Raw genomic sequence first — 11,419 nt, forward strand, 5'->3', positions numbered from 1 at the left:
CAAAAGTTGTGATTAATGTCAGCACCCTGTGATATATGAAAATATTAGCCCACCCAAGTTGGCATATACAATTAAACATCACAGGGCTGTGCCTCGTCAACTTGGCACTCATAAGCATCCTCTTAAACCACATTTAAACTTCAAATAAAGGCAATAACAGGGTCACAATTCCACATAACATGACAGGACTATCTTGCCTACAAATGAGAACACACTATCCACTTCCTAGAATTGGAGATAAACTCGAGTGATGTTTAGTTTTTTTTATTACTTACAGGTTATAATATGAGATTAATGACAAGTGCTAATGATAAAAAGTCATCACAACTTACTTTACATGGTTAGGTAAGAGAATATGAGAGGAAAGAAAACTAAGATATCCATACATATATACAATTTATAAGCATATATGATTTATAAGTATATATACTATATATATTATACTTTAAACATATAAACTCATAACAAAATAAGGAAGAATACCCATGACAATTACAGCTGTTATTTCTGTAACTGGTTGTGTGGTTGCAGCTAGGGTTAATAGGGACCTTCTTCCACTACCCATCCTGTATTCCTTTTACCTCCAGAAAGTATCTCAGCTGGTCAAGGTCATTTAGCTTGTGGACTACCACAGACCTTTATAACTGAAGGCTCTGGGTCAGAAGTACTCCTTCTTTGATTGCGTTATTGTAGTTTTCCATTGACCTTAATCACAGGTTGTGAGAATACTATGAGACACTTTAAAGAATCTCCTATGTTCTGGAAAAGCTATTCTTATCTCTACCGTGGAGTAACACTTCATTTCCTTAAATTTTTTGGTCAATAATTTCCAGTCATATTCCTGTCTTGTCCCTAACCACCCAGCCAAACCATTTGTCTACAGCCCATGAATTGACACATAATCACACATCTGGCCATTTGTTCCTTGCAAATAAAGGGAAAAATTAGGTGTTCTGTCCAATGGGAGGATTTGTCTTCTCTGTTGTCCTCTAGGGATGTACCAGAGAGGGGCTGTCACGCGGCAGCAGTTTACTTGGTGGTGACTGCATATATGCACGACCATCTGTAATCCAGGTCCATGTCTTCTCTCCCTCTGTCAGATCACCATAGAGTGCCCTGGGAGAACACAGGTGCAGGCTGAAAGAGAAAAGGTGGACCATAGGCATTTGGACTACTTCTTTATGTAATTTATTTGTCCTTTCAGAGTCTGCTCCAGCCTGATCATGTATATACCAATTCCATTTTATGATGGAGTGTGCTACGCCTGTTCTACTTCATGGCTTAGTGAGTCAGATAATACCAAGTCCATGGTGGGTAGCTAATATTACATGCTAACTTTGTGGCTCATGGTTTAAGGTTCAGTCTCTGCTAAGGCCTAGCAGTAGACCAAGATCTGTTTTCCAAAAGGACAGTGATTACCTGTGGAGGATGGCAGGGCCTTGCTCCAAAAATCCCAAAGATCTGTGCTGCAATTTACCTTTGGGGGCCCGACAAAAGCCATTGTAAACAGCATTTCTTTTTATATTTATATTTTTTATTCTTTTGAGACAGGATCTCACTGTCATCCAGGCTGGAGTACAGTGGCATAATTTTGGCTCACTGCAAACTTTGCCTCCTGGGCTCAAGTGATTTTCCCACCTCAGCTTCCCGAGTAGCTGAGACTACAGGCTCATGCCACCATGCCCCTTAACTTTTTTGCGTGTTATTGTAGAGACAGGGTTTCACCATGTTGCCCAGTCTGGCCTCAAACTCCTGGGCTCAAGCAATCCACCTGCCTCACCCTCCCAAGGTGCTGGGATTATAGGCGTGATCCACCACACCCAGCATAAACAGCATTTCTATTTGCCACTGATACCTTAATCATCATTGGATTTACTAGATCATATGAACCAAGTGACAGAGCAGCTCACTTAGCAACTTGGAACCATTGCAGAGCCTTTCCTTGTTCTGGGCCCCATTCAAAACAAGTAGCTTCTCAAGTCACTCAGTAAATGAGTTAGATTAACACACTGAAATGTGTGCTACCTCCCAAACCCAAAATGTTCAATAGGCATTGCACATCTCTCTTGATTATAGAGAAGGGTTAGATAACTTGTCCTTCGCCTAAGAAGATACATTCAACGGCCGGCCACAGTGGCTCATGCCTGTAATCCCAGCTCTTCTGGAGGCCGAGGTGGACAGATCACTTGAGGTCAGAAGTTCAAGATCAGTCTGACCAACATGGAGAAACTCCGTCTCTACTAAAAATACAAAAAATTAGCCAGGTATGGTGGCACAGGCCTATAATCACAGCTACTGGGGAGGCTGAGGCAGGAGAAATGCTTGAACCCAGGAGGCGGAGATTGCAGTGAGCCAAGATTGTGCCATTGTACTCCAGCCTGGGCAACAAACTCCATCTCAAAACAAACAAACATATATTTAACATGCCTCACACTACTAGACTCCTAAAAATTTCACTCAGATAGAAAGCACCTGAATTTTCCCTGAATTTACTATTCACTTTCTGATATGCAAATATGTTACCTATCATTCTAAAGTGGTGACTACTTCTTGCTCACTAGGTCCAATCAGCATAATTACATCAATGTTAATGAACTCCTGTGACATCCTGTGGAAGAGAAAGGTGTTCCAGATGTCTGCAGATTAAATCACAGCATAGAGCTGGAGAGTTGATATACCCTTGAGGTAGGAAAGTGAAAGTGTATTGCTGGCCTTGCCGGCTGAGAGCAAACTGTTTCTGGAAATTTTCACTAACAGGTGTTGAGAGGAAAAAAAATTTACCAGATCAAAAGCTGTATACCAGGTACCTGAGGGTATGTTAATTTGTTGAAGCAATGAAACCACATCTGGAGAGAGCTGCAGTTGGAGTCACAATCGTGTTAAGTTTGCAATAATCCACTGTGATGCTACAAAATTCTGTCTTGCACACAGGTCAAAGAGTAGAGTTAAATGAGGATGTGGTGGGGATCACCACTCCTGCATCTTTCAAGTCCTTAAGGGTGGCACTAATCTCTGCAATCCCTCCAGGAATATGACATTGCTTTCCGTTTACTATTTTTCTAGGCAGAGGCAGGTTGAGTACCTTCCACAAGGCCTTTCCCAACATAATAATCCTCTTTCCACAGGTCAGGGAACCAATATGGAGATTCTTCCATTTGCTGAAAATATCTACTCATTTGTGCTTTCAGGAGTTGGAGAACCAATCACAGGGTAGATTTGGGGACCTATAGGTCCACTGGAAGTTAAACCTGAGCTAAAACTCCATGGAACACTTGACCTACATGAGCCCCTACTCTGACTGGTAGGCCGCAATGACATATAGAGATTCTTTTCATTTTTCATTTTTTTTTTTTTTTTTTTTTTTTTTGAGACAGAGTCTTGCTCTGTTGCCAGGAGCAAGGCTGGAGCGCAGTGGCGCGATCTCGGCTCACTGCAACCTCCATCTCCCTGGTTCAAGCAATTCTCCTGCCCCAGCCTCCCAAGATTCTTAAAGTTAATATCAGTTAAAGCATGATTATTATATTTTTCCCCAATGTACCATTATCCTGGCAAAGGATAATAGCATAAATTTTTGGTAGCATACTTGAGTCTTTTTTTTTTTTTTTTTTTTTTTTTTTGAGATGGAGTTTCGTTCTTGTTACCCAGGCTGGAGTGCAATGGCGCGATCTCGGCTCACCGCAAGCAATTCTCCTGCCTCAGCCTCCTGAATATCTGGGACTACAGGCACACGCCACCGTGCCCAGCTAATTTTTTGTATTTTTAATAGAGATGGGGTTTCACCATGTTGACCAGGATGGTCTCGATCTCTTGACCTTGTGATCCACCCGCCTCGGCCTCCCAAACTTGAGTCTTTTCTCAGAAGTATCCGGCCTCCTCTTTATTAAAGGGTGTCTTAGTCTGTAAACTGGCTCAAACCTGGGAACTGATTGAGGGGCTGTGACTCTGTTTTTTAATCCAGGTTACATTTTTATTCACTTGACCTAAAACTTTTCTGCTTATCTAAATCAAGAAAAAAGTTAGTAGGCTTCCACTATGGTTTGAATGTGTATGTATCCCTTCCAAAATTTATATCGAAACTTAATCCTCATGGTGGTGGTATCATGAGGTGTGGCCTTTTGGGAAATGATAAAATTATGAGGGTTTCATCCTCATGAATGGATTAGTGCTTATAAAAGGGCTGGTAGGTACTAACTTAGGCCATTTTTTGCACTGCTGCTCTTCTGTCATATGAGAATACAGCGTTCATTCACTGCTGCCCTTTCTGTCTTTTCTGCCTTATGAGGGCACCTATACATTGCCATCTATGAGAAATGGGCCTCCACTACATACTGAAACTGGCAGTGACTTGATCTTGGACTTCCCAGCCTTCAGAACTGAGAGAAATAAATTTATGCTCTTTATACATTAGCCAGTCTATGGTATTTTTATAGTAGCAGAAACAGACTAATACATCTTTCTGTGTACTCACTTCTAGGAACATCATGATTAATTACCAGTTTCATAGGTTTACAGAAGCCTGACTGCTCTGATTGATGTTGAATTTTCTTGAGGGTAAAGATACAATTTGATTAATTTTTCCACTCTTCAATTATTCTTACTACATATTGAATATAGTAAAAGTCTAAAATATATTTCGAAATTAAATTCATGAATATAATTATACCTTGAAGTAATAGATTTTTTTTTCAGAAGCTTAACTTTTTATGTGTAAGTAAGTGTAAAGCTTCTTGACTTACGCTATACTCTTGACTTATTTGTGTCTAAAATAATCATCATTAACCTTTAATGACACATATAATCAGCAAAAGTAAATTGTAAATAATACATAATTATTCCACGAATTTTTTTCAGTAAATTTAAAAATAAATCTGTTCAAATTACATACAAATATGTTCGGATGCATACAATTAAAAGTAAATCCAATGCTTTTAATGAGGATGTAATAAATAAATGAATATACATTTTCTATGTGGATTACTTTTGGCTGAATGTATATTAATAATTATCATCATCATCAATGTACCATTGTAAATCAGCTGCTTTATAACAAGCACCCTTCTAAGCCTTTATAAACATTATAATTAATGTTAGGTCATAGGGACCTCTCTGGCCTACCATCTTGAGGCTATCATTCACACTGAGAAGAAATTGATGTGAGCTTCCAAATTTTAGAACAGAATTATCTACTCTGCCACCTGAACATCTGGTATGTAAACCACGTGGATCACTCTGAACAAACAGCCCAAACATTTACATTTCAGAAACGCATCGAAGGATTTAACTATGTATTATTTACAATTAAGACTTTTGTAAACCTCACATAAGACATTGAAACAACCTATAATTATAGACTATTTATTCTTAATACCTGGCTATTTATTCTTAATATTTTTAAATATGCATACCTAAAATATTAACACTTCTTACAGACTCAGCTACATCCCAGATCCTGAAACAAATCCTTTTCCTAATCCTAGGAGATTTAATTTGTTCTACTTTAGATGACTGACATTTTAGCATTCTGAACTTGTGTTCTAATTTCTGTTACTATATTAAGTTGTGTAAGTACAACCACCAAAATCATCCTAATTCTCTGTAGAAATATCTTCACTGAGTTAAATTAATCTTATATTTTCAATATCTGCAAGTTTCCAATATAAAGAACATGTCTAACTGTTTTGTAAAACACAATAAAAAACTCTGCATCTTATGTCCCTTATTCTCTTGATAGAAGTATGCCCTGAGGGGAGTTGGGGAGAGATAGCATGGGGAGAAATGCCAGATATAGGTGATGGGGAGGAAGGCAGCAAATCACACTGCCATGTGTGTACCTATGCAACAATCTTGCATGTTCTTCACATGTAACCCAAAACCTAAAATGCAATAAAAAAAATTAAATTAAAAAGAATTACAAGGCCAGGCATGGTGGCTCATGCTCATAATCCCAGCACTTTGGAAGGCCGAGGCAAGTGGATCACTGGAGGTCAGGAGTTCAAGTCCAGCCTGTCCAACATGGTGAAACCCTGTCTCTACTAAAAATACAAAAATTAGCTGGGCCTCATGGCAGGCATCTGTAATCCCAGCTACTCCGGAGGTTGAGGCAAGAGAATCTCTGGAACCTGGGAGGCAGAGATTGCAGTGAGCCAAGATCACACCATTGCACTCCAGCTTGGACAATAGAGTGAGACTCTGTCTCAAAAAACAAAACAAAACAAAAATACAAAAAAAAATGCATAGTGCATTTTGCTAGTATTCAAAGATAGAATTCTGTTAATGTTGTATCTAGCTGAATCCTGTGTTCCATTTTATTGGATAATATAAGCTACATATAATATTTATGTCTTCCCATAGCAAAGCATTTATGGCTCCTCATTTATTCATTGATGCTATAAACAGTAGTTAATTTCCTATTATGTGCCAGGAACTGTGGTAGTCACTGGGGATAAAATAGTCAGAAAAGATACCATTCTTTTGTGAATACTATGGTATAGCAAGTACATAAAAATAAATGTTATATGAACAAAAGTTCACAAAGCTGTAATCTCATGAAGGCTAAGTTCTCAATTTAGTCTTGCTAGGTAAGAAGCAGCTCTTAAGTAAATAATAGTGAGCAGGTATTAAAGAATGAAAAGTAGTTAAGTAGAAAAATAATTGAGAGTGTGGGAAAACAATAGAAAAGCCTCCTAAGCAAAATAAAGTATATAAAAAAGGAGCATTTATAATTTTTGGAAAAAAATTATAAAATACTATTTTCTTTGAATCTGTGGTATACAAAAGTTGAAAGTAGACAAAGTTGCAACCTAGGTCAATAGTGAAAGATGGTGGAGGGTGTGAGGAATATTTGAACTCGTGGTGAGTTCAAAAAATATAAAATTGATTTTAGTGACATTTGGGAGATAAGACAGTGAAAAATGGCATATGATATGTGAAGATAAATGTGATTTCTCACTATCTATCATGCTTATAAAGATGGATGGTGGTGTCAGTCACTGATACACAAACCACCAGAGGAGACATAATTTTTTGTGGTTGTGAAGGTATGCAGATGAGATCCCAAATTTGGAATATGTTCAGTTTCAGGTTAATTGGACTTTATTTAACGTATATTTATAAGATTTCATCACGTGTCAGAAAAACTTTTAGCTCCTCTAGGTTTTAGTAGACAGTTGGGCTATGAGTCTGAAAGTCAATGAAGAAGTTTAAAAACAAATTTGAAAACCACCGGTATATAAATGATATATAGACGGTAATGGAAACTGTTAACATGGAAGAGGTGAAATTGAAAAGGAAAAATAGAGCACTAAATATTGGCAGGCAATGTTGAGAAAGATAGCGGTGGTAATTGAGAAAAAGAGATCAAGAAGCTTGGGCCAGAAATAGCAGAATAAGGTAAATAGAGCTTAGGTGGCAAAATTCAAGAAACTGTCTCAAGAAAAGAGTGGCTGGGAGGGGTGGCACACACCTATAATGGGACTTTTGGAGACCAAGGCAGGCAGATTGCTTGAGCCCAGGAATTTGACACCAGCCCTGGCAATATGATGAAACTTCATCTCTAGTAAAAATAGAAAAATTATCTGTGTGTGGTGGTACGTGTTTATAGTCTCAGCTACTCAGGAGCTTGAGGTGAGTTGGGAAGATCACCTGAGCCCAGGAGGTCAAGGCTGCAGTGAGTTGTGATCGCACCACTGCACTCCATCCTAGGTGACAGAGTGAAAACTTATCTCAAAAAAACACAAAAAGGAAAAAAAGAATGGGGGAGCAATGCAGAGGATAATTGAGAAACCCAAAAACATGCTTCCAAATCAACCTCCAGAAGGTTTTGAATGTTAAGAGCAAGTGTTGATTTGATGGAGAAAAAGACAGCTTAGATTTGGCAGAGAATAATCGTCAGTGGATAGTGACTATAGGACTAAAGGTAAAAGAATGCTCGAGGAAAGGGGTGTGCTTCAGTTAAAGCAGGAAACATTAAAAGAAAGTCATACTGCTCAGGGAGTACAATCTCTGTGGGCAGAATGGAAAGTATTCTAACGTTTAGGTGAGGAGCAATAAAACTGCAGAATTGAGATTGAATTTGTAATAGGTGATAGATTGCAAGAATAAGATATGAAAAGGGTAAGGTATTTTGAAGAGGAAAAACAGGATATTAAATGATTTTACTTTGTGCATACTTTTTATATTTTTGCAGAATACATAAAATTTAAATAGAGATTGGCATTCCCTTACATGCCATGGCTCAAATCCTGTAAGAGTAATATGACATCCCCTACCCTAACCTTTGAAATTTACAAAATATCTGCTATGGTGACCAGGATTTGGGGGGGGTGTGTGTGTGTGTGTGAGAAAGAGAGTGTGTGTGTGTGTTTTCTTTTTGTTTCCTTTTTCCTTAAGCTAAAAGATGTGAGGATAATTTATCAACATGGTAGAAATCTTCACCTTCTGCTGCTTAGAAGCATACTTCCTCCTCTATTAATTCAAAAATTGACTATTACTTGAATACATCAGAGCCTATGCTAGAGCATTGTAAGATTGGAGCCAATTGAAACACAGGTGGATTAATTTGTGCATATGCAGATAATTTTTTGTTACTGGAGGCTACTCATGACTATATTTTCAAACATATCAGCTTGAAACATTTGGTATTTGCATAAATACCGTTCATCATAAAAGCATTAACATTGTGTTAGAAGGTGAAATAACTGTAATAAGTGCACCTATTTTAACATTATCATCCTTCAACTTGTGATAATTTCAAAAAACATGAAACAGTATCTTATGCATCTGAAAAAGCTGTACAACGTCGTAATTTTAATTTATCTGTGTTTCTACATTAATTAACTATGCATAGGTTTTAAAAATAGAGATTAAAATATGAAAGAGATCAAGCTATTTACAATCTAATTAGCTCAAAATTGGATGAGTAATACAAATGCATAATTAATCTGGTTTGACTGTGACAAACTTGAAAGGAAGATTATGGAATTAGTAATGGAAAAGAGCATCATTAAAAAAGCAAAACTTTATAATCAAGCCCAAAGTAAAAGAAATTTCCTCAGACACTTTCAGAATAGTTTTCTATACCCTATTTTATGAAAAAATTTGTACCATAAATTAAAAAATAAATATAAGGTGAAACATAAAAATGTTTTACTTCTGAAAGAAATCCTATAAAAAAGCAAAGCAAAACGAAACACAAAACAAAACCAAACATCAAATCTTATAAAATACTTGTGAAATAGAAAAATTATAACAAAATTACTTTCCTATTTTTACTTTTATTTTTCAATAAATTTAAACATAAAAATTGTGAGACTAATACAAAGAATATTCATTAACCCTTTACTCATTATCTCAGGAGTGCATTAGTTATTAAAGAGTGGGGAAGTTCCTGATAAAAGGATACCTTTAGCCTATATTCTCTACACTCTTGTATATACTTTCTTTCGCCTCCATCTTCTATCATAACATGATGCAGCACAAAGGTCTTCATTGATGCCAGCGCCACACTCTTAGACTTCCCAGCCTCCAGAACCATGAGCCACACAAACTTCTACTGTTTATAAATTATTCAGTCTGTTGTCTGTTATAGCAGCAGAAAATGGACTAAAGCACATTGTATCTAACCATATACCTAGCTGTCTATCTATTATTTATTATAGATGTGGACTCATAGATTTCCATCTTATTTCAAAGTTTATAATTTATCACTTTCATTGGTTATATTATTCTGGACTTGGCCTCCAGAAGCCTATTTAATGTGGTGCCTTTGTCCTTGTGACATGCACCTGTTACTGTTTTTTGTTTTTGTTGTTTGTTTGTTTTTTAGTGTTTCCTTACTTCAAGCATAGCAACGTGTTCCAATATCATCTGGTATTTCTCTGAACCAGCCCTGGAATTTAACTCAAGGAGCTAAACTGTTTTTACTAGGGAAGGATACTAGGAACCATGATCTATGTGTTAAGTGTTAAGTCTACTCATTGCTTTTGACATTTTGCTTTTAGGTCTATCCAGCGTATAAACCTAGAAAATATATTTGTATTCACACTTATAAACATATTCACAATACACACAAACAAACATACATGTGCTTATTTACTTGCACATTAGTAGACATACACATTTTTAAAATTATTAGTTCATTGAAACATCTCCAATTTCAATGTGGCCGACAATTTGTTTCCTTTCTCCCCTTTAATATTTGAAACTCTTTCTTCTTCTCTTGTTCTCAATACATCACAATATTTATTGACTTTCTAAACAAACAAACATTGTTTTCAGAAGATATTTGAGTTAGGTATTTTCACTTGAGTATCTTATTCATTTGAACTATACTTGGGTTCATATGCTACTGCTTATTTTGAGTTTTAGTTTTATCTTATTCCCATGTTATTGTAAATGAAAAATATAAATGGTGTGTAGTTTCTTCCAAAAGTCAGTATTATACAAAAGATTATTTTGAAAAATATCTCACTCTTAACTATTTTCCCAACTTTGCTCATTGTAGGTAATTGATATAATTATCACCTGCCTTATTCTTTCTGTTTCTTTTCATAAAGACAAAAAAAAATCTGCATGTTCTTTTTTACGCAAAACGAAGCTTGTTATATATTTTACTTTTCAACTTGCTTTATCACATAAAAATATCTCCTGGAAATCATTCTGTTTTAGCACAGATATATTCCTCAATCTTTTTTAACAACTGTATAATACTCAAATATACTTATGTAACATCTTTTATTCATCTACCTTTTATGTCTGGACATATAGGTCAATGATGGAATCAGTAGACATGTAAATATGTGTTTTCATATTATTAGGGCTGTATATTCAGAATAAACTCCTAGAAGTGGGATTGTTGAATTGAAAGGTAGATTTACATGTATTGTCAAATTCTGGTCCATACTTCTATCAGTGGCATTACCATCAAAACATGACACTGCTTCTCCACAGCTTCACCAAAAGAATGTATTGTATAAACCCATTGAGCAAAGTTGCAGGATATAAAGTCAACATTAAAAAATCAATTGTGTATCTATATACTAACAATGAACAATCTAAAAAAACTAAGAAAACAATCTTATTTATAATATTATGAAAAAGAATAAAATATTTAAGAATAACTGTAACCAAGGAGGTGGAAGATTTGTACATGGAAAATTACCAAAGAATATTAAAAGAAATTAAAGAAGACACAAATAAGTAGAAATAGACATCCCATCTTCATGAAATAAAAGAATTTAAATTATTAAGATATAACAATTAAGATGTCCACTACCTAAAGTGATCTACAGATTCAATGAATGTCTATTAAATCACCAGTTTACCAGCAATTTTTCAGAAACATAAAAATTTATATAGAATCCCAAGGGACCTTGAATAGCCAAAACAAGTTTGAAAAAGAGGTTGGATGACTCGGTCTTCC

Source organism: Aotus nancymaae, unplaced genomic scaffold, assembly GCF_030222135.1.
Source record: "Aotus nancymaae isolate 86718 unplaced genomic scaffold, 86718_ANA_hifiasm-v0.15.2.pri h1tg000033l, whole genome shotgun sequence".
NCBI classification, from domain to species: domain Eukaryota; kingdom Metazoa; phylum Chordata; class Mammalia; order Primates; family Aotidae; genus Aotus; species Aotus nancymaae.